The following is a 25,732-nucleotide window of genomic DNA, read 5'->3' as shown; positions in this document are numbered from 1 at the left end:
TTTTTACTATGTTTGTACAACTCTCTTGATCTAGGGACATCAGAATAAGAATCAGTGATGTACTATTTCGTTATCTCTTACATTTCCCATTGTTCTTTTTTCCCCCAGCAGTTATGTAGAATGGTCCTCCACAGACCAAGTCATTGTCATTTATATTTTCTTCACATATTCTATATGAATTCATTGAAACATTTTGAGCCATATTTATAAACATTATATTAAAGGTAGTCATTATCATATAATAATGAGTAAAAATAGCATAGTTTAAAAAGTGTAATTCATCAAAGAATTATACTACAATTTTATATTGCTTAGTATTATTATTTACTAATGATAGAAAAATGTGTGAGGTCATCACTGACAAACTTACAGCAATAAGGAATTTTGGAGTAATTTTTAATCTCTATTTTGAATGTAGCACAGCCTTGGAACGTGATCCAGTATAACATAATACGAAATTAAACTGGGAAAATATCATGTTTGGCTTCCTTTCTTTGGATGTTAAAAATGTTTAAAACAACATTTTTTCAAGTTGGCTGTTATATTTAAAGTTGCTATTTGGTAATTTGCTATGTTTCTGGATTTTTTTTTTTTTTTTTGAGCCATTTGATTAAGAATGAAATGTTTGTCTCATTTTAGAATGATTTAAATAGTCCTGAATGTTCTCAAACTGGAAATATGGTTTATATACTCCAAATGATAAACATATCTGATTCTGTCATCTTTCTTTCTTGAAGCATTGTATACTGTTGAAGCTTTTTGCCTGCCCTTCTCATTTTTTTTTGTTATTTTTATTTTTGGTACTGGAGATCGAACTCATGACCATGGGCTTGCAAGGCAGATGCTTTATGCCACTGAGCTAAATCCCCAGCCCTGCCCTTCTCATTTTTTTTTTGTTATTTTTATTTTTGGTACTGGAGATCGAACTCATGACCATGGGCTTGCAAGGCAGATGCTTTATGCCACTGAGCTAAATCCCCAGCCCTGCCCTTCTCATTTTTGTGCTCCTATCTTTCTCTACTAATAAGAGAATTAGTTGTTAAAATGTCAAGTTAGTTGTGTGATCTTCTTTACAATATTTGTATAGATTATTAATCCAAACATATAAGTCAGACTGACTCTCAACTCACTTATGTCCTTTGCTTTCTTCTAGCGATGAATATGATACATTTTCTAGGGAACTTTTAGAAATAGACTAAGAAATGTAATTTACACGGAAAGATTATATGATTTCTAATCACCTATTATTTTCTTAATTGCAGTCTGAATGCCCCGTTGAACAAATACAAAACCTTGTTTTACTAATGATGTTACCTGTGTGTAGATTTGATTCATGTTTCCCTTCATAGTCCTGGGTATACATGACTTCTGGCAAAGTAAGTACTTTAGGGTTAATCTCAAGAACAAAAATGTATTCCCACAATCATATATGCCTGCCTATTGCTGACTTTTAACTTCTGGATTCTTCTTTGTAACTTCTATTGGAAATAGTAGTACCTAGTCAGTACTGTTTGCCAAGTGCCTGGTCAAAGATTCCCAGAGGTTCCTGGTATTTCCTGTTTAGGCAAAAATGCATATAGGATAATTGGAACTAAGCCAGGAACAGTAAGAGAACAAGGCAGTTGACCTGAAAAAAAGGAGGGGGTGGGCATTAGTTGGTAAGAGGAGACAGATAAATTCAGAAATGATAAAAGAAAGGAGAGAGACTGACTGAGAAAGAACTTCAGAAGTGCCAGTGAAAGAAGGGTAAAAGGAGAAAACAAAGTTACTCAATTTGCTACTAGGTATAAAACCTTAGGCTTTTCATTAAAACTCTGTAGGTATCCGCTTCTCCATCTGTAAAATGAAACAGTAAGACAGTGTGATATTGAAAGCCATTTGCACACTGATAGTCTGATTCCATGGAACTAAGAAAAGGGAGCTATGCCAATAATATGGAGTCAGGAGTTGGTATTTGCTTTACCTATGGTCTTAAGGGCTACCATATTGCTTGCCTGTTTTTTTCTGATAAGAACAACAAAAATCCAGAGTCTATTGATTTCTCAGTGACCATACTGATGGCTCAGACTCAGAAGGTTCCACCATTTAAGTGGCTTCTGTATAGAGCAGTTGTCAAATGCCCTGATTTCTTCACCCACATAGGAATTAGCTGAGCCTCACAGCTTGAACTTCTGCTGAAGCCAGCTTCTCTGCGTATGTGTGCCAGACAAATATCTGACAGTTGGGGCTTCTGCTTGCTGTTTAACAGTGAGATATTTAAAAGAGGGCATCATTTCCTAATTGTGTGGATAGGCAGTGGGGTGGGAGGCAGGATGAGAAATAATAAAAGTAATTTAGGTTTAGGGTTATTGGCTTCATATTTTAAACATTTCTTCCGCAGTTATTTAAAGCCTTAATCTATTTCTTTCCTCATACTGTCCAACTGATTTTTGAAAAGGGCTAAAATCTTGTTAGGATCTGGGCAGCTTCAGAGGATCTTAAGATTTCTTTGGGGCCTTAATCTGGAAGTATGGTATTATCCATACTGGTATTATTTTATATTTCTTCATTGGTAATAATTACTGTTTTTCTTTCTTTTTTTCTGAATATGATTTTACTTGGATAATTACTCTTTTAATTCAGGCTTCATAGAAAACTCGTTACATTATTTGGTTAAGAAATTAGTATGTTCATAAATTCTACTTTACTGGTAATTTGAAAAGTAAACTTCTCAGAATTTTTCAATAGGAAATGCGAAAAGAAGAAGCAGTTTTGCTTAATTAAGTTCAGGAAAAACTATATATTCTTCTGTATCTCTTCTACCAACTTAGTAGGAAGAGTGTAATTATTATTTTTAAAGATTATTTTTGAGTGCTTTTTTGTTTATAATTATAAAAGTTTTGAACTACATTCAGATTTGTATGTTTAATAGCATTTTGTATATCTCAATGTAAATATCATTCTTAAAATGTATCAGGTCCTCTTCATTTTTAATTAGTAGTTTATCTTAATGTGAAGAATAGATTTAAAGATTCTTTGTCAGCTAAGTTTCTTTCTTCCATGCTTTAGTTGTGAAGAAACGGGGGAGGTTGCTGGAGAGGAGCAGAAAGAAGCAGATACATTTGGAAATCATACTCTGTTTTTATTGCTAGGTATCAGTGCCTTCCATGTTCTCCCAAGTTCATTTTCCTGGACCATGAAGTTTTGATGATGGTGAGAGTTGAGGTGGGGTTATTTTGGGAGGCAGGAGACAGAGGTGACTCAGGTTAGGCATTATTTCTTCTTTTTTTTGTGTGCTGTAGCACATGTGCTTTTGTGAAGATAGGCATTTTATTACTCTAATAAATGTTTTAATCCATTTGATTAAATTACTCCTTTTGCCCTAAAGACTGAGTATATCTGTGCTTAATGATACCTTTGCTTCTAAAGGGTGAATCTATCTATGTATGTTTATTTATTACTACAGTAGTGGATACAAGTACTAGCCTCTTTTAAGGGGATTTTTTGTGATTTCATACACAGTTTTAGAAAGTCTGGGTTTATAAAATAAAGTGAGAAAACCTAGTTCATAAATTAATGATCCCTAGGGTGGATGGTTTTGTGAGCATTTTTTGGCACTAAAACCTACGTTTTTTTCTCTGCTACTATTAATGCTTGATATTTTCAAGAACCAAAGAGTATAATTTATAACATAAGGCTTTTGTTGATTGGCATCTAGTTATATTTGGTGGCAGTCTTAGACATGAGTTTTGATGAAGTGTCAGCCTAAGAGTCATTAATAAAAAAATACAAATAAATACTATACAGTAATCTGGAAATCATCTTTACAATGTTAAATGTACAGTGTGTGTTTTACTGTGCAATGATGAAAAGCCAACATGAAAAAAATTCATACACAAAAAGAGATAAACTTAGAATCTTTTACATAATTATATTACATGATTCTCATTTTAAAATGCTTTTTTAAAATTGTCATTTTACATTTTTAAGGTGTTATTAAAGTGAAGTTTAGCTTTGAGTTTTATGTTTGTATATATACAGTTTTATAAAGTCATTTTAACATGCATTTTGCTTGGTACTATAGAAATTTTATCAGTACCATTTTTGCTCCCTAATTTTTGCATTGCACATATATTAGAATAAGAAACATTTGTATTGTTTCCTTAGTACTGTTTTTGTGAGGCAAAGAAAATTATGGGACATGTATAATTTTGAGTGAACAGTGTGATCTTGTAAACAATTTAGTGTCTCATGTTATGTGGTGATTTTTCTAGGCCACTATTAGTTACTAAGACCACAAATGTTGAAGTCAAATTAAATGATAGTTACAGACAAAAGTAGTTCTTCTACTTATAATAGGTTAACATATTATGTTGCTGGAGCAACATTTGATCTATTTATTTTTAAAAGTGTGCTGTTTTGAAATATAAAACCATTTAAATAATATCAAATGAGTAGAGCTGTATAATAGATGTGGATTTGTATTTCAGCTTAGGTTTGAGAACATATGGCTTGGAATTGATGTGGAATTTTTAAAGTGTTTAAATTTGGATAGAGATATATTTTAATATTTTGATAGGGTTAAGTTTGGACATTTTGGGGTGTTGATAAAAATACAGCTGAGATGAAGGTTGAGTATTCCATGTACCTTCACTTTTGTTCTGAAAAATCTTGGAAGGAATGGTTTGTCTCTTGCATGATATAATCCTTTCTGTTAAGTTGTACTTTTGTTCATATCCATTGCTATTTAGAATTTCCCAAATACACATTACATTTGAGCCTTGGAAATTCAATTTACATTTTGGTTTACAAAGCTTAGGAAGAATGCCATGATATGGCACCTCTTGCCCAAAGCACTGCCTTAATCTACCTGATTGAGGTAACAGTGAGGGTAAATGAAAGCAGGATTAGAAACATAAGAATATGAATGGCTAGTACAAATGTAAAGAAAAAATGAGTCATTTTAAGACTGTCAATGAATCCCAGTTTGCATACTCAGCATATGTATTAATACTTTTGCTATACTGACCACCTACTATTTGTTATGAAAACATTCTAGTAGAGACCCAAGGCTGTCTCACTCTATGAGCATTTAGATTTATATGATCATCCTTTACATTTAGTTTTGAATGAGTAATTAGAGGATTTATATCATTGTATGTTTATTGTCGATACCATTTTGGTTACTTAGGAATACTGAAATGACTAAATTAGTTTTTTTTTTTTTCTTGTTTTTCTTTAGTACTGGGATTGAACTCTGGGCCTTTGCTAGCATCTCCAGATGTTAAAATTTTTTTTGAAGATGTTTGAGACAGGGAGAAGAAAAGTGAGACATTATTTGCAACCTTGCATTTCCTAAGCTATATGGATATATTTCTAAAGATTCGAGATTGTAGAAGGCTACAGAATGATACTTGAGAATCTATAAGGATTAAAAATAGAGATAAATATATCAATGCAATTTGATTGGGGAAAAAAAGGATAATGGATACTAAAAATGGAATTGGGTGAAATTAATAGAAAATTTAGAATTTAAAAATAAAAGAAGATCAATCATTGTGTGAATGTTGAAATAATTTCTTGAATAAACAATCTTTTTTAAAACATCTAATGATTTTAGCTGAAGAAAACATTGCACAATTCTTTATGGCCTAGTTTTTTTTTGGTAATATTTGTAATAATGCTATGGGATCTTTGACTTATTTTCTGAACTTATTTCTAGATGGTATGTATAGATAAGAAAATGAATTGATATGTTACATCAGGGTCTTGTTATCACTTATCACAAAATAATACACTGTTAATACACAAAATAGACATAATGAAGTATTTATTTGGGATATCTGATTTGTTTATCTGATATGTGAAGCAGTCTATATTTGGGAAGCCAGTGAATATTAAACTCTTAGATTAAGAACAAATTCTTCAGTGTAGATTGGAAACAATGCTTACTTTATATTCAGGACAAAATATGTAAAGGTGACTGATATTGATACTCTATCCTGTCAGTATTGTATTAAAGTGTAAATTTTGTTATCGCTTCCTGGTCGTGTGTTTTGTTCAGTAATCCAAACTTCTCTCTTTAGAATCACATTTATACAAAAAAGGAGTAAGCACAAAGATAAGAACAGAAACCTATGTCTACAGGACATAGTTAAAAAACACAGCAACAGCAACAACAACAAAACTTCTTGACTATAATTCATAGGTTAAATGGAATTAATCTTTTATCTGTCTTTTCTTTGTAGATAAGTTTGAGTAAAAAGTTAAGAGCTATTGTAATTTGAGGATGAAAATCAATTCTGGAACGTTCCCTTCAGTTAGCTGTTCAGTTAGTGGGACATAGTCTGTTTGTAATAAGACATAAAGGAAGAATATCCAAGAGCTGATACACTAATCTGATATTGAAACGCAGTTTAATATGTTTGAATTTAGTATCTTTAAAGCTATACTCTAATTAAATGATCTTATCCCAAAACAACCATTTTTTCCCCTGAGAGGGTCACTAATTTTTTTTTTTTTTGTCATTGGAAAATATCTATGTTAAGTGATCTTGTGTATCAGATTTTTCATGTTTTCCATAAGATACAAGAGTTAATATAGGAAGAAAACACCAGTATAAAGTTTAATGCACTAAACAGTGTTTGAAAAAAACATAAATGCAACCCTGCAAAATAAAAGATCATGGAATATGTTAATTTCAGTAACATTTATAGAAGTTTTGTTGTGAATTTAATACAATGTCAACGTAACCATTATTTGTATTAACTTTTTCTTTTTTTTTAACTTATTCTTAAAACTAAGAATTTATTTGGTCTTTAAAATTTTACATTCCATGTAATATTTTCTGTACTTTTGATGCTATATGCTTGTATTCATAAGTAAAGGAGAGCTTTATCCAAATATTGACCTATATTTTAGAACACACCCTTATTTGCATAGCATCTAAGCTTTTGGTTCTGGCGCAGTCAACTGTATGTTTACTTTCCTTAATTGCTCAATTTCAGCCTTTCTTCCTCTAAGATTTCCTATTCTACTACTGTTTTCATTTGCCCCTTAGCTATACCTGGCCCAGCACAGCCAACCCTAACCACATAGTTATAGCCAGAAGGCAACAGAAGAGATATTAGCATTGAACAGGTGTATTAGTAGGGTTACACATCCTTTCAAATGGCACAAATGGCTTTGTCTTATAGCTAATGCAAAACTTTTCTTAAACAGCAACAATGTGAATGTGCTTCTTTTAGTACTTAACATACTTGTTACTTTATAATTTTGATCAAATTTTTCTAGAGAAAGTATTAAAGTTTTATAATTCTGTGTTCAGAGTTTGAATATTTTATATTATTTCCAACTAATATTTGGTATATATGTTATTGTTGTTTTAGAGACAATGTAGTAATAAAATTTTAAATTACTTTCCAAAACCATAAACAGGCTTTTATACTGAGGGGAAATGCCATACTTGCTATATTTTTATTTTTAATGAAATAAAAAATATTTTTATCCCTGTATTACTGGGTGTGACTGATACATGTTATAATCAGTGTTTCAGTGTACATAATTCCGAGGGCTGGCATATACATCTTTCTGTGTGTGTGTGTGTGTGTGTGTGTGTGTGTTAGGAATTGAACGCTGCACTCTACCACTGAGATATGTCCCCAATCCCCCGTTACTGTTTGTAAAGACTAATTCTTACAATTATGGCAATTGTAAAAATTCACTTATTTTTAAAAAACGGAAGCATTTGTTCTGTAGATTACTCTCTGGAGCAAAAATGAAATAATCGCAGCTGATACAGGTGATACAAGCTGAGACTTGCCTACTTGGGTTTTGAAGGTGTTGCAGCACTGTTGAGTATGAATGCTCCAACAGACTAAATATGTGAATGGACTGTCGTTCATTCCGTAGCAACTAGGAGCAATAACAGCAACCATGCTATTGTATGACTTAGTGTTCTTAATTTGAGTTTTGGGAAAGATTTATTTACAGATTTGTAGTACTATGAGGCTATGTGGTTCAAAGAAATAATTATGTATTAAGATTTTTGGTGTGTGTGTGTATGCGCCTGTAGGTGTGTGTTGGAAGTAAATCAGTGAGTTCCCATTTAGACTTAATTCTGGTATTCTTTCCATGGTAGGGACGAACTGTTTGAATGCTAAAACTGTTAAATTTTTTAAAACAATTTGTCTGTGAGACACAGAAATAATGACAGTTGAATTTGCCAGCATAATGTGATGCTTTCTTCAGTATTATTTGTGGTGCCAAATCTAAAAAGATGTATTTATATAAAACAGGAGTAAGTTTCCTTTGGGGGAACCCATTTGTCATTTGTCCTTAACAAGGTAAATCCCCACAGACAAACCTTCTTGTAAGACTGTTCCCATTGGATTTATCCTCACCTTCAATAAAAATGGAGATATGATAAACAATGGTATGATGAAATATTAGGTAGCTCTTGCACTTTTGCCTACAAGTTATTTTTATTTATTGGCTTGTTCTTTCTCCCTTCCTCTCTTTCTGGCTCTGTTACTCTTGCTCTCTCACGTGTGTATTGTTGGAGAGACTGAACTCAGGTTTTCACACATGGTAAACAAGTGAATTATCACACAGTTACATGCCCAGCTCTTTTTATTTTGAGACAGTGTCTTGTTGAAGTGTCCAGACTGGCCTTGAACTCAGAGACTCATGGCTCAGCCTTCTGAGTAGTTGGATTTCTAGGTGTAAACCACTACACCTCATCATTTTTCTTTAAAAAAAAAAGTGTTACTGTTTTATGTGAATTAGTAAGCTCAGAATATATAATCTTTTACATTGCTTTTGCTTTCTATTAATCATAATGGATGCGGGAGGCATCATGTGATTTAAATTTAACTGTATTTCTGATGTGCTGATATACATACTATCCCTTAAAACAGAACAGAAAATACAAATGTTGAACTTGTATTTCAGATGAACAGAATGTGCTAACTACTTTCGGTGCCTAAATTCAGATTTGGATATAGTGATTCAGTTATTAGAGTAACAATTCTAGACTGCTGTACTTACTGGACATAATGAGGAAGAATCTTAAATGTAGAGTGGAATGTTAGTATTTTAAAATGTTATAATCCATAATTTTTGTGTAAATTATTTTATTTTGGAGTAACAATCTAAAAAGAAGGTTTTTAGGTTTTAAAAATGAACCCTTAAGAGTTTTATGTTTCTCTAGGTCAGAACTTTCCAGAATTCTTCATTTCCTGTTCAGAATCATTTAAGAAATGTTTAGTGTCATACTATGTCACAAAACTACTTAGCATATACCATTTGGAAGGCTACTTTCATGTCCATTTTAAAATCTAAACTCTGTCACTTTACTCCATAACTCTTTATTTCTGGCCAGCCAGGCTTGTGGTATTGTGTATTGGTTAAGAGCATGAACTTTAAAATTCATGAGTTTAGATTCCAGCTCTGTTACAGCCTGGAAGTTTTACCAGGACAGAATACTTAAGCTCTGTAAAACAGGACCAGTAAAATCAGCCTTAAAGAAGAATGTTTCAAAGATCACATTGTATGACATAGGCAAAAGCAGTGATGCACCTCATGTAACGGCTCAGTAATTGCTATTACTATTTTATATAGTTGCCAGAAATCATTGTATCATTTCTGTAACTCTTGGTTCTCATTTTTTTTTTTTTCTACTTAGAATATGTTTTCCGTCCTATGTGAATTTCTGTCTGCCAACATTAGTTTTCTTGCAGAGGATGTAACTCAATGAAAGAGTGCTAGCCTAGCATGTGTGAAGCCCTGGGAAACTAGCTTAAAGGTATTAGGAGAAGTTGGAGTGGTTCTCTAACTTGGTTCCTGCACTTCTAATTATTTTCTTAAATTATCTCTGCTACTGACTGGAAGTTATTAAGATTTTTGTTTATTGTTAAATGTTTAGTCTCTTCAAATTGTAAGCTTTGTGAGGGCAGAAGTGTATGTAATAGATTTTTCAACTCAGCATAAATCTACTTTCTTATTAGAAGTAATTAGTGAATAATTCTTCACTAGCCTTATAATTTAATTAAAGAAAACATTTTTAAGTATTTTGTAGTTTTGTAATGACCATTACAACACCACAGTTTTATTATTGGCATTGGATTTATTTTCTTTTATTTAAAACATTTAACTCCAAGGATTAATGACTTTTATATATTTTGTTTAATATAGAGGAGCATCTAGGTAGTAGTACATATGGGTTGACACCAGTAAAAGTTTCCTTTCCTCTTTTCAAGAGACGATATATAACCTGTGTACTATATATGAGTTTCACTTGTCCCTGTTTGTTTATCTGTGTGAATTTTGTGATTTGCATAGGATCTTTTTAGCGTTAAGTTAGAGGACTACCTTATCCAATCTAGTACGTTCTTTTTTTTTTTTTTAAGATGCAGTAAGGATCAGAATTGCTACTGCTGCTTATCATGGAAGACATTGGGATGTTAAGAAAACTTCACTTTTTGGGGATATTTGAATAGTCCAGAGCTCTTGTATTTTTTCTTTTTGCAACCTAACTTCACTATACTCACTGGGATGTTAAAAGTCCAGGATCAGTATTTCTAGGTTTATGCCAACATAACTGGTGATACAAGAATGGAATTTCTACAGTAATCAGATCTCTGGCTATATTTGTGACATTTCAGTTAGAGTTACACTATAAAAAGGTCATATTATCTGGTTTGGCATCCACTACAGACACTTTATCCTGGAAATGTTTTGTTTTCATAGGGCTCTGTCTTCCATAAACCCATGTAACCTTTTTATATTTATTTGTTTATTAGGAAATTAGGATATTAAAGATTAACATTTATACAAACTAGGGACAGCATGATACAAAGAGCAGAAATTATAAAGCAAGGAAATAATTAATTTGACTACATACAAAATACTGACTTCTTTGAAAGGCCCCATAAGTGAAGCTAAAAGGTCAACTAAAAAATACTTTTGTCTGATGACCAAAGCAAAAATTTCTTCATATATTACATGATGTTATAGATAAGAAAATTCTAAAACTACCTCAGAAAGTAAAAATGGCAAAGGACATAAGCAAATTTTAAAAGAAATATAAATTAAATAGACATAGCATAGTCATAACAGTGAAAAGCCAGAAAAATGGAATAATCAACAATAGGCCACCAACTGAAATAAATTATGGTATATATATATATATCTATACCTACACATGACTGTTTTTAGTAAGTGTATTTTCATTTTGTACCATTTCTTAAAGTACTAAGTTTGCTAAATTTACTAGCAATTTTGAAGTCACTTTTAACTTTGCAGACTCCGGAGGTGCTCTTCAATTTCCATAATAAGTTTAAGTATATGTGATCATTTTCACTTTTTATGTTCATTCATTCTTTTGTTGAGCCCATACAGTATGTGCCAAGAAGTGAGCTATGGTAGAAGCCACAACAATGAACAAAACTGATTAAGACTCTGCTCAAGGAGCTCGTGTTCAGACAGTTGAGGAAGAAAGAGGGAGAATAATTTAGTATGCATTATAATATTGTTATAAATGCTGTGGAAAAAAAAGAGGGTAGAGAAGCTAGGTGATGGGAGTAGATAAAGTTGCAGTTTTAAATAGGGTGATTAAAAAGTCTGTAGAGAAGATAATATTTCCGCAAAGACATGGAGGTGAATTTTTGTATATTTAAATACAATACTGATACTTTTGATGCTAGCATTCCTTCTATAATAGGAAATCCTATCTTTCCCCTCACGGTGGTCCTTACATAGCAGTTTTCTGCTTTATTCTTTTCCCCCTTTTGTCATTTTTGTATGCCTTTCTCTGAATATATTGCTTGTGTGTGTATTTGTTTTGTGAGATGTGTTGATGAGATCAATGATTTTCTATAAGGAAACAGGCAGATTGAGGGACTTTCAAAATTATATCCTTCAAGTCCACACTACCTGCTTTGAAGTTGGAGGTTCTTATGTAAGTTATGACTGTTACTAGAACATAATCCTAACAAGTGAGCAGATTTTATATTTGAAGTATTAAGCACAAGGATAATAATTAATTGACAGGTAAAAATTAGAATAAGCCAGACTACAATTTGATTGTTTATACTCTCTGTTTGCTTATGGCTAATTTAAATTGCAGATGGAATCTTTGCATATAACTTGTATTATAAAATTACTCTTCCGTGTCTCAGAAGATGCGAAATTAGAATCATTGTTTATATAGCATAAATATTATGTAGTCAACCTTAACTACAGTTTTTGACTTTAACTTACTTAAAAAATTTTGTATATGTAGAAAGACATAAAGGGTTATTTAGATAAATAAAAGTTGCTAATGGAGGTAAATTGTCTTAAATAGTTATTTTGACAAATACATTGTCTTAGTGATATTTTTAGAATGGAATATTCAGTATACTAATGTCAAAATCATATTTTCCATTTTAATTTGTCTCAAATATCCAGTATTATTTGCCCATAATCTGCTGTGAAATACAAAGTTTCACATTTGAGGCTGTTGTACTATATTGAAAAATTTCAAAAGTGGGACAGATATAATTAATATAAAATATGTATTTAAGTTAGAGAAGTAAAAATTTCTGTGGAACCTTAAAAGAAAACACTACCTTTCTCTGTTTTAAGTGTCATAACCATATATACAGCACTAATTTTTAATCTTGATTTCCACTGTTAAAGGCCTATTGAATATTTTACTTGCAAATTTGCACAGACATTTGTATCTGAAGTGAGTCAGCTGTACACATATTTTAGCCACTTGTGGAACAGAGTCTCTGGGATGTAAATAGCTTGTTATTTTAAACATTAAATAAATAATTAAAGAAGCCAAATTTAGTACCACTAATGTATACCACAATCATGTTTGTGAAAAAAAATTGAGAAGTATAAGAGACTTTGGAGAGTGTTGAGTTCATTCTCTTAATCCCCACCTTTTTTTTTGTCAGGACAGATTTAAACACACTGCAGCAACAGAGCAGTCTGATGAAAAAATGAATCAAATTCTCATCTTTACTCTGCTTTCATAGTTAACAACTCATGGTTAATCTTGTTTCGGACATAACTTTTTACCCCTCAATTATCTGATTATTACAGTGCTCCTTTCACTTTTTACTTGTGGGGGAAAAAACTTCAGCACAAGCCGAGAGTTAGAACTCAGAGTGTTAGTATATTGCTTTGTGTTGCATGTTGTGTCATCTCCCCTAAGGTTGGAGGATGAGTGAAAAAGAAAAAATCATGAAATACAAATTTGTTAGTTTCTCCCATCGAGGGACTAACCAGGCCCGATCCTGCGTAACTTCTGAGGTCAGATGAGAGCTGGTGGGTGAGGTCAGATGAGAACTGGTTCAGGGTGGTATGACCCTAGACTAAAAATTTGTTAATTTATTAGCCATAGGGTGTAAGGTGTTGAGTTGTGCAGCTATCATACTGCAAGCCTCACATTTTGATTTGAATTAAATACAGTTTTTTGAGTTTAGTATAAAATGGTTATATGCTAGTATTCACTGAGCAGGTCATGTTTACCTCTTTTTTATTGGCTTTTGTGTTTTTTAAAGAGTTTTGTATGTATTTTAACATAAATTGTGAATAGGTATTTGAGGTTTGTGGCATTTATAATGCATTGCAAACTGAAATTATTCCTTGGATTTATAGGATTTACTTCAAGGTGGCTTTTTAGTGTCTTCAATTTTGCGTTTCAAAAATTATTGATCAGTATCTTTAAACTTTTAAATGTGTAAAAACGAATAGTAGTTGTTGAATAGTGAAAGTGGGTTTTATTTTAGAAATTTTAAAATAACATTTTAATTGAGATTTCAGTTTATGTCATTTATTTTATAAATTTTATTATTAAGGACTGTTCATCAGCCTCCTATTTTGACCTTTGCTAATAGAGTTATTAAAACAATTTGAAGAAACAAAATAAGGAAATGTTCTCAAGAGAAAGGTATTTATAGCCCTCATAATGATTTTTTTTCCCTTTTTGTGGTAAGATACTAAAAGAATTTCTTACAAGTAATTGGTTAACAACTCTAAATCATGTGATACTATATTTCAAAAATTATGAAATTAAAAAATAATCAGAACTCAGTTCTATTTAGTAGCATTTATTGAAGACCTTTGATTTGAAAGCTTTTTTTGTGTTTTGTCTTGAAAGATGAGTGTTTGGAAAAGATGTAAATGCAAAAAAACTGGAATTTGCAAAGAATAGGCATAATTGTGTTGTTGAATACGTTATCCTCTGTAGCTATATAGTCTGTAGTTTCTTTTAAGTAATCCACATTTTATGATTATATAGCAACTTGGTATCTTTGAAGAGTCAAGGACTGAGTGAATAACAGATGGCACTTTCCAATAGTAATTCCAGTATGGCATATCCACACTCATTGGTTTAATTTTTATACCACTGTCTTTCTGGTTAGCATTACCTGACAGCATCCTAAGTATTAGTATAACCAGCTTAGAACTTTCTTTCAGATAAGATTTTTATTGATCAGATTAAAATTATTAAATGCATTTTACTAATAAATAAACAGATATTAAGCAGGTTCTTTAGAAGTGAGTACATTTACCTATTACATGCCCTGGGAATAATATAAGTTGGTTTTTGACTTTATAACCTTTTTTGACGATTCTGTGTATATGTTTTTATTCTTTGGTCCAATGTGAGGAAAAAAATAAAATTATTAATAATTAAAAGATTTTTGTACTTTAGGCTCTTCAACTTAATTTAAAATTCTCTCATATGAGAATTGGAAAGTATTCAGATTATATCTTTGTAAAATTAAGTGGATTCTGTAAGTTACTAATTACTTGAATTTTACATTATAAGTAGAAAACAACATGGAATCTTTTAAAACAATTTTTCCTAAGTTGTTGGACATTTTACTAAGAAATATGGATGGGGTCAATGAATATAAAATTATGTATATAGGTTTTCATGTTTGTGTTTTCCTTCATCTTTGTATCTGTAAAATGAATCCTAGTGTTTCTTCCTGCAGTTCCTCTTAGTTCTCTAACACATTGTTAACTTTTATAATGTTTCTGCCCCCTTTCTTCTATTTGATCTCTTCTGCTCTGCTTGCCTTTACTTAGCTGTTTTTTTTAGCCAACCCATTCTCTTCTTGCTTTAGCCTACATTCTTTGGTCAGATGTTACCTTTGCATCATTCATCCTGCTTTAGTTCTTACATATTACTGGACTCTGTTGTTTTCAGTTTTGGATAGTTGTTCCACATTCTTTTATATGTTGCTTTTGGGTACTTTTAGAGAAATAATTTCCTCTGCTTCCTATGTATGGTGTGTACTGAGAAGAAATAAAAACAATCTTTGGAGGATAGATAACTATGGGTCTTTAAAAAAAAGTAGTACAGTTGGCAGATTAGTATTCCTAGCTCAGAGTAATTTAGAAGAGCTAAAGGTTGCCATGATTATGGAAAACATGATAGATTTTTTTTTTTTTTAAGTTTACTTTTAACTTGCAAACTGCAGGCAATATTAATACAGCCAGGATATTTTTGAAAAGTTGAGCAGATTTTCATAGTTAGGCTAATTATTGTTAAATCACTTATTTTTGTTTTCTTGTGTGGTCTTTTGTATTTTATGGTACAGTAGCTTTATCTTTTCCTTTGAACAATTTATGAAAAAGGCCTATCATTATAATCAAAAAGTGAACACAGTTGCTTTTTTAAAAAGAAATTAGTTGTCCTCCCTTAATCTCTGCCACTTTTCAAATTGTTTCACACAATTTGATTAAGGTTATTTTATTAATAGACTCCACGCTTCTCTTTTCATTTACATTCAACTAATGCTAATTGTAGTGAGTGTATATGACTTTTTAATGCTAATCTTTAAAATTATAGAATAGGCATTTGATAGGATAGAATAGACTTTAGAATAAATATAAAACCATTGAACAAATTGGATTAACAAAAAATCAACTTTTATAATTTAGAATTTTTTTGTTCAATAATTTATTTCTTCTAACTTCATAACATTTGCATCCTAAATTTTGAGTTTATGTAAATACAACATAATTTATGTAAATACAATATGGATTTTTAAAAATCCAAGTTGATGGTACTTAGTCCACACTTTTTCTCCCCTGAAACTTGCCCAGTTCATTTCTGTCGTTATAACCTTTTAGGACACTGTCTGGAAAAAACAAAACAACCAAAAAACTAGGGAATGAGAGGTCGTATAATTAAAATGTGCATCATAATCTGTTCTTTGTTTTACCAAATTAGTTAGGGATTCTAAGGATACATTTTGAATATTTGTGTAGGTTTAGCATTTTGTCCCTTTGTTAGAAATCTCTCAGTGTGACTTTTTAATAGGATGTGTCTTGAATTGTGGGCCAATCACTCTTGAGAAGTATTAAGCCCTTTAAACACACTGGTCAGCCCCACAGAGGGAAACTACAGGTTTATTAGCACTTCTTAGCTTGAAAGCACAGCATACCCTTTTAGGTTGCACAGCAACAGACTCCTAGCAACCATAATAGATTGAATTTCTGAGACTGACCAGGCCGGATATAATAATAAAGCAAGAGGTACAAACAGTTGTCATGGTTTTCTTTTCACAGTAAGCTAGTTTGATTTAGAGAAGCTTAGCTTTTAAGAAATGGACAACTTTTTGTAAAACTACTACTGTTTATGCATAGGTGTTCTAGTATTTAACAATATCAGTACCACATTTTAAGAGCCATTGGTTAATAATATGCTGAAAATAAAAAGTTAAAAGGAGTATCATCTAAATATGTTTTTAGAGGAGTATTTTTAAAATAGTTTATCATAAAATTGGAGTGTAACAAAATAATCAAAAGGTACTTAAAAAAAGTCGTGATGCTTCTCTTGAAGATCCTCTATGTTTGTTTTAAAGTAATTCCTTGTAGTTTTATGTATGTGATTTTGGTAGGTGTTTATATAAAGATAATTGTAAAAGAAAAAATTGATGTATGAGAGGCTATTTTAAACTTATATGAATGTTTTTTGAAATTATAAACTAATAAGCATTGGAACAGATTTAATAAAGAATAAAGAGACAAAATGTGGAATGCGGAAGTAATAGTAAAAAATCCTGTAATATTTCTAAAGGTGTAACCTTGTGCCATAACTTGGTCAGCCTTTCTCCTGTGTATCTTGTAGAATGTGTTTTATCATGTAGCTCTGAGAAGGAAATTAATTCAGATATATCCACAACCTAAAACAGGATGCTTGTACCAAAAGAAACAGACGCTCATACATTGGAGTTGGAAGGGGAACTAAGCCTTTGACAGGAGTCAGCTGTAAACATACACACATGCTAATACCCTTGGTTTGTTCATCCTTTGTGTTCACATTTGGAAAAGATTGTTAAAGTGGCAGTTGTAGTAAAGGCTGACAATTATAGTAAAGAGTATAAATTAAGTATTTGTGACCTATTATATTTCATTAAAAGACTTCCTTATTAAATGGTATTGCTTACTCTGATTACTTGACAGCTTCCCTAAACAGATTAGAAAATACACGGCTTCAGCTAAAGGTAAAATCAGCCTCGTAAGCAAGCTCATGGCATAGAACAAGAAAATATATAGTATAAGCTACTTTTTTAAAAACAAATTTGCTTTTGGTAGAGATGTTTATCTGTGACTGAATGGAATGCTCCTTCACATGCATATAATGGCCTACAAATGGTGGCATTTTCCTTGTTGAGATATTTTGATACACAACCACCTAATATCACACTATCTTCCTACTAGGGGATTTATTATGAGGCAACATAGATCTAGAGATATGTGTGATTTCCCCCAAGAAATTTCCCCCCTACTTGATGAATTTCTGTTCCAATTCAGTATAAGTACTAGCAGGTATTACTCAACTTTTGAAAATTTTTACAACCAAGTAATTAATTTCTGAAAAATTATTAATGGTCTTTATCCTGTAATAGTTTAATAATAGAGCCACAATAATTATAATACTTGAAATTTAGGCATAATTTTTATAACAGTTGCTTGCTTATCTAGAGAAAAATCTGTTTTATGGCTGTAGTTACCTTCAACTGTAATTCTTTTGCTTTGTTATATAGTGACTTATGTAATAACTATGTAGCATAGTCCTTTATTGCAGTTGAACATTAAGTAGTAGTCTGATTTGATATACATTGTAATAGTTCATAACTTTTCCTATCTTCTGTATCATGAGATATACTGTAAATTAGTCTCACTTTTTTATATTTGACTTTTATAGACTTTATTTTTTTAAAGTGCAGTTACTTTAGGGTACAATACAATTGAGTGAAAGGTATAGAGGTTTTTTAATATACCCATACCCGCACATATATATTATGTATATATAATATACCCATAGGTATATATAATATACCCATACCCTTCACTGTCAACATGTTCCCCAGATTGGTAAATTCGTTTAAAATGGTGAATTCACTTAACACATCATTATTACTCAGAATTCAGTTTACATTTAGATTTAGTCTTGGTGTTGTACATTTTGTATTTAGAGAAATAAGCAGTGTTATATACTTGTCATTAGAATATCATATATAGAATTCTCTACCCTAAAAATCGTTTTGGCCTGCTATTCATGCCTACCTACTGCCTAGTCACTATCGATCAATATCCTTTCCCTTGTCTCCATGGATTTTCCTTTTGGACTGTAATATTGTTGAAAGTATATAGTTATTTTCAGAATGGCTGCTTTCAGTAATATGAATTCAGTTTTCCTTTCATGTCTTGAAATTTTCTTTTAAGTGCTGCATAGTATTCCACTGTCTGAATCACAGTTTAGCAAGTCCTCTACTGAAAGATGTCTTGGTTACTTTCAAGTCTTAAGAGTTTCTAATAAAGTTTCTATAAACACCCACATTCAGATTTTTTTCTTATATATTATTTTTAAATTTTTTTTGGGTAAATACCAAGAAACACAGTTGCTAGATAATATGGTAAGAGTATGTTTAATTCAAGGATTCTGGGAAACTGAGACAGGAAGATCACAAGTTTGAGACCAGCCTGGGCAAATTAGTGATCTACCAAGACACATTCTCAACAAAACAAAACAACTCAAAACAGCAGCAAAACAATAAAAAACACTTAGTTTTTAAAAAAGAATGTCTGGATATATATCCCACTGTGAAGGCCCTATGTTCAATCCCTAGTACTACATTAAAATTAAAAAATATATATGATTAGTTTAGTAAGAAGCTACCATACAGTCTTCTAAAGTAGCTGTAATATTTTCATTCTGATGAGTAAAGCATGAGAGGTTTTGTTGGTCCACATTGTGGCCAACACTCATATTGTTAGTGTTCTGTATTTTGGCCACTGTAATAACTGTGCAGTTATGTCTCATTGTATTTTCATTTTTCTAATGTCATATAATACACATAGCACCTTTGGAATGCAATTTCTTATCATCTCATTTTTTAATATCTGTTAAGGTATTTGACTCATTTTTAAATTGCATAGTAATTTTTCAACTGTAAATTTTAAAACAAGCTCTTTATAGATTTTGTATCTTACTTGTCAGATGTATCTTGCAAACATTTTCTCCTAGTTTGTGTTAGGTCTTATTCTTTCGATACTGTATTTTACAGAGCAGAAGTTTTAGTTTAGTGAGGTCTGGCTTAATCAGTTTTTCTTTCATGAATTATGTCTTTTGTATTTGATCTAAAGAATCATCACCCAGTTAGGGTCACCTAAGTTTTCTGCTGTGTTATCTTCTAGAAGTTTTGTATTTTTAAACTTTCTATTTAGGTTTGTCAACTATTCTGACTTCCTTTTTGTTGAGAGTGTAAAATACCTGTCCAGATTCTTTTTTCAGAATATGGTTTCCCTATTGTCCCAATATCATTTGCTAAGGAGACTGTCTTTCCTTACGTTTGTTCTTTGTTAAAATCTATTTCAGGATTTTCTATTCTGATTCATTGATCTATGTATTTACTCTTTTGCTAGTATTATTCTGTTTGATTACCTGATACTGTTTGATTTGTCTTGAAGTCAGTGTCAGTTCTTTATTTTTGTTCTTCTCCTCTAGTAATTTGAGTTGGTTATCTTAAATCTTTTGCTTCCACATATAAAGTTCATAGCTTGTCAATAGCCAAAAAATAACTGAATCGGATTTTCCTTGAAAATTCATTGAATCTGTTGACTTTTGGCAGAACTGTCATCAAATCGCACATCTTACACAAGAAGCACATGTTTAATATGAAGGTGATTTATGGAAGATTACGTCTCAGATTTTTGTTAGGATTATCACTATTAATAAAAAATTATCCTAGTATTCGCATGGAACTGTAAGAGTTTCACAAAGACCCAAATTGCTATGTCACACACAGATACTCACAATTTACATTTTTACTTAAAAATGAGTCTTAAGTATATGATGCACATATAATAAGTGAGTAAGTATAAGTATTTTGGCTTGTAGAACTATTAGGAGGGAAAATGATTCCTAGTCCTTTGAATAAGAAACCTGAGTTCAAATCCTAGTTTAGTCATTTGAGAGCTAATTATGCTTAACTAAATTCCTTAGCTGCTGTGGTTCCAGATTTCTTTTATGTAAAAATAGGGCTATTAAGTACTCAGTAGAATTATAAAATGAAAAATGAAGATGAAATGAGGTGAGTGCATTTAAAAAGTTTAGCATGACATTCTAGAATTAACCACTTGTAACTCTCAGCTGTCACTGCCATTTTCCTTTTTCTGGCTTAATTGTTGTGTAGGACATGAAGAGAATTTCACAGGAAAGGGTAGCAACTAAAAACAGTAACATGGAACTGGACTTAATAAAAAATAAGAATAGTTTTTAAAGAGATGCTATGTATTATAAAGTTATGTTTAGTGTTGATCAGTAATTAGGAATTCTTTTTTTTTTTTATTTAAGAGGAAAAAGAGAAAAACACAAAACAAAACAAAGCAGTGTAAGGGTACACGTAATACAGAACTACAAAAAAAAAAAAAAAAACATAACAGTAAGAAATCACCTGTTAGTAGATTACATATTATCATCTTGAAAATAGTTGCTCAAATCACAGTATCAAAGAATACAAGGTGGACATTCAAACAGGGAGACTGCAAACAGCTGTGTTCAATGATCCAAAAACATTGATATAGTCAGCTATTCAACACCCCTAAACACACTTGCTGTTATATCCGTTAGAGCTCTTTTTCTTTTTTTTTTTTTCTTTTTTTTTCCCCTCTCTTTTTTACAACAAAATTTACACATTTTGGATTTTATTACTCCTTAGTGCTTATTACTTTTTTTGGGGGGGAGAGAATACAGTCAAATATGGCAAAACAAAGCTGTCAGTCAAAACCAAGGATAGACATAGCACATGGTGTAGAACAGAGTACAAGGTTATCAACAATGGTTATCAATGTTGTCTCTTGTTTCCTTAAAAAGAATTGTCTATCTCATTAGATATTATAAAGTTGGACAAAACAGTAGAGAACAAGACCAATAAAACTTAGGCATTGTAAACATTACAGGACTTCCAAAGAAGACAATAGTCAAACCAGAATGGGTATCTTAGTGAATCTTATTGCCTTCAAAGTAGTTGAGCAAACTTGTATAAAGTGACCCTTCCATTCACAGAGTAAAGTCTTGGGACAGAATTTTTAAGAGATTTTTAGAGCAATAAAGTATTCATAAACATGTATAATACTACCCTACACAAAGGGCAGTATTTAAAGGAGAGCGCAAATTTAGTTCTTTAGTAAATGTGTACAATGAAGCTTAGCCTCTTGTCTGATTTTTTTCCCATGGAAAAATCTGTAAGTGCAGAAGTGACTTAATTGCCCAGGTTTGTCTTAGTACCTGTCATTGTTAACATAGAAGAACAAAAAATGATAGTAGCTTCTGTCGAGAAAAAGGAAGGCAGGAATAGAGTCACGTGAAACTCTGATTACCTTTGGTGCTTTTTTGGTTTACCTCTTTAAAAATGTTTAACATGCTTATTGATCTTTTTAAAATGGTGTTTAAATTTTAGTACATTTTGCGTTGCTTACATGAACATAAATTTAATGAGAAGAGAACAATTTTTAAAAGAATAGAAGTGATTTGAAGTACGATAATAGTTTAAAATAGCCAATGGGATAGGTTAGGCCTTGGGTATCTCTTTCATTTCTTTGTGAAAAGTAATTTCAGTCCAGTCTTAAGGAAAAGAAAAGAAATATACAGAATCCATGTAATGCCTTGATACGTTAAGTAAGAAGAGTGCCAGGCTAGAGTGATACTTTCAGAGCCAGAAGAAAAAGCACTTAATATTATACAGATACTGTCTCAAGTAGAACCACCAGCTACTGCCCATTGTACACATTTCAAACTAAGGATTTTTTCTGAGTAAAGATTATGTACTTAAAACTGTTAAAATATTTAATGACATTTTAAAGAATCAAATATTGCCAAAATAGTTAATTCAGGAAGTTTGAATTTCAGAATTAAAATGTAATTGCTTTCTGATAGCAGCCACTTTGGATGTCAGTGAATATGTGACTGACTTGTATGATGTCTGCTTGTAAAAATGTAGAACGTAATTATAGCCTTTATGCTTGGTTCAGTGGAGATTTAGATATTAGCAATATAAACTTTTATCACTACAGTAAATTGTTTTCTGCAAAATATGGAAGTGTTCTTTACTTTGGAGTTAGCTTTCTTTCCTTGATATTCTTAGCACTTTGAGTGGTTGGGGTAAAATATATGTATGCATACACATTTATATACATATGTAAGTCTACAAACCCACACACATATGAACTTCTAAGACTTTAGTGTGAAGTTAGAATTTTTCATTTTGAAATCATTGGTAGGTAATAAGAACTAATTGAACTACTGAGCTATTCCAAACCCTCTCAATTGTTAAGGTCTTTTTACAACAAGATTTGTATTACTGTTATGTATTTTAAAATCTTGATGAATAGCTACTATGTTTCTCCACTTTTCTAATACAATGCATATGGATTGGTATAACTAGTGATGTTCTGAAACTTGTGCTTACCAGTTTGAGAGAGCCAAAGTTAGTCATGTCTTTTAACTGGGGATTTAAGATGTCACATTGATAGCTTGCAAATCACCATGCTGGGGATATTTAGGCCATGGAAATAAGCAGAAGCTAGAAATCCTGCTTTTTGAGGGAGTAGGGGAGAGGGATAAAGGTTGCTTGTTTTGCTTGTTAAGTATTTACTAGTATACAGGTGGCTATAACACAGAAGGTTCTTTGAGATTCTTAATAAATTTAAAATATGTAGTTTCCAGGATCAAAACTCTGTTCTAAAACGACAAAGACACACCTATTTATTACTATACTATGTAAACAATATCAAAATCTATCAAAGTACATAATAAAGACAGAATTTTGAGCCAGGTATTTTATTTGTAGAGATACTTAACCTGTCTTTGTGATATTACCATCGAACAAGATTAACTCCATAAAATCACTTGAACTTATGAGGTATGTGATATGTTTTGTGGTTCTCATTCTGCTAAGCATGTGGCTGAATAATGTGTTGATTGGTCAGTATCAATAGGATACTGAAAAATGTAAAACTTTTGTACTTCAATAGTTAGGGACATCTTATGGAGAAGATATACTATAATTTTGAATGTTGTGGTGTTATACTGGCTGTGAGGAGGTATGCACATGACTGAGGGTAGAAGAAAGCATGATTTTGGTATAGAGTTTGGATTTTTTTTGGAAATAGTAAAGGAGGAATGGAAAAGAAAAGCTTTAGGATATGGAAATTAACTGAAGAACATAACCATCTACTAAATTTTTAAAAACAGCATCCAGTGTGAAAGTGGCACATTAGGATTACTAATCTGGCAAATGTGTGTAGTACAAACAGATGACTGCAGTCAGGTGAACCTTTTAGTTGTATGAAAGGATGTATAAAGTTAAGAATTTACCCGTTTAATTGAGAAAAACCTACGTTGCAATTCAGCCATTGTGTTGGATTCAATTTTATGGAAAAATGTAGGTAACAACTAGGAGGGTGGTACTGCAAAGGAGTGTAAAGGAGCCCAGGCTAGGCTAGGTCAGTGTTGGCAAACCAGTGGCACACTTACTGCAGCAGGCTGTTTCTGTCATCATAAGTTCTAAGAGACTTGCTGTCACTGGGATGGATGCATGTTACTATACTAAGACTTACAGTGAGTGGTATTAAAAATGTAAAATTTGCTACCACTACCGATGCAGTTATTGTAATCAGTATTTAAGTGGGTGGAAATAGGATTTGGAAATCAAGCCCATCCCTAACATCAATAGGAATAAGTAGATGAATAGAAGTATACCTAATTATATTTGTACATACTGGAGTGTTGCAAATCAGCTGAAAAACTTAAAAATGCATTTTCCTCTTAACTTGACCAATACAGCTTTATGAGGTGGATGTCATTTAGAATTCTCAGATTTTTCAGTTCTGTTCTAGAATATAGTGGCAATATATCCAAGGATCTTTGATATAGCATGTCCATATGCCCAATCACCAAACAACCCTGTCCACCTCTTGTAAGCCATCCCTGGACAACAACCTTCTGGACCTACAGGTGAGTATACCTGTGACCCCAGAGTGTTAGCCCATTACTATGCAGTTGGGGGTCTTGGGAATCTGCTGAGGTAAAATTCAGAGGAGTCAGCAGAGCCCTGGGGTAGGCAGCATTTTAACAGCATAAAGAGGTACGGGGGTCAGAGAACAATACAAGCTTTTGAAAGTTCAGGGCCTAGGGCTGTAGCCCCTCTTGGCCTACGGTCTGGGGTTTGCTGGAAATGACCAGTTGTCATAGAGATGACAAATCAGTAGGGTGTTTTACTATTTTTTTGTGGAGTATAATAAATGAGAATAAAAAAGTTAAAAGGTCACTGAGTTTAGAAGAATTCTCAAGTCACTTAAAAAGGGCAGTCAGTATTTGAAGCAGATAGAATGGGTAATAACCTTGTTTTGGTCACCATAATATCCTTCAACATCTAGTCACCTTGTCAAGCATGCAGTACTGACACAGTAAGAGTTGAAGGGCAAGATAAAGCTATTTTGAATAATTTTATCAGATATGAAAAGAAAGTCATTACAGTATATAGATAGAATCAAGGAAAAATAAGCTATCCTGGAACCAATGTAGAACATTGAATATTAGAAGTCATCTTTCTATGTTTGGCATGGTAGTCTGTGGACTCATCGTGGGTGAGAAAAATACAACTTATTTTTGAATATGTTATACCCAACATAGCTGATCTTTTTAAAATGAATAATTGCACATTATATAAGCACAGGTTTTTACGAAATTGAGTTTTAAGGTTAAAATGGGTGGCAAAGACAGATTTGCATTAGTGTATGGTAAGGTGGTTAGAGAAATTGAAGTAATTTAGGAAATGAGAAATCCTAAGCAATTATCGTAGTATCACAGCGAGATATGGGGAGCAGTGAATGATTTTTAAAGAGCTGTTTTTTGCATCCATTTGGAGGGGAGAAGAGGAAATAGAAAACTGTAGATTAGCCTACATTTCGTAACTGCGTGTTCACAAGTAGATATTGTGGAGGGTAGTGGAGAAAAGTGCCAGAATTAAAGGGACAGATAGAAATTATTTTTACAAATATGTAAATGCAGATTTGCATTTAAAATTATTGTGAAATGTTTACTCATTTACTTAATATGTATGATAATTCTTCATGCCAGGAAATACACTATATTTCTTTATAGTGACAGTAAAGTAGCAAGAAATTCTGACAGTGGTGTTAAAATCATCAAATTGTTTTTGAGAACTTGGGT

At 32.0% G+C, this 25,732-nt stretch overlaps 1 protein-coding gene across 12 annotated transcripts in view; it reads left to right on the top strand.

Annotated features, from left to right (window-relative positions):
- Rfx3 (regulatory factor X3) overlaps positions 1-25,732 on the top strand; it is a 289,321-nt gene that overhangs the window by 6,210 nt on the left and 257,379 nt on the right. For 5 of the 12 annotated variants that reach the window (XM_063250503.1, XM_063250437.1, XM_063250504.1 and 2 more), the window contains exons 2-4: positions 1,263-1,376; positions 3,132-3,192; positions 5,222-24,514. The exons of 1 other annotated variant lie outside the window; for it this stretch is intronic. The gene's annotated coding sequence lies outside the window, so the exon portion shown is untranslated. Of the gene's footprint in view, positions 1-1,262; positions 1,377-3,048; positions 24,515-25,732 lie in introns of all 12 variants that reach the window. 6 more of the 12 variants (XM_063250486.1, XM_063250475.1, XM_063250481.1 and 3 more) reach the window with 6 other exon arrangements.

This window comes from Cavia porcellus, unplaced genomic scaffold (assembly GCF_034190915.1).
Source record: "Cavia porcellus strain 051 isolate PalLab524CR breed Dunkin Hartley unplaced genomic scaffold, mCavPor4.1 scaffold_1, whole genome shotgun sequence".
NCBI lineage: Eukaryota > Metazoa > Chordata > Mammalia > Rodentia > Caviidae > Cavia > Cavia porcellus.
This window is presented reverse-complemented; position numbering and strand designations above follow the sequence as displayed.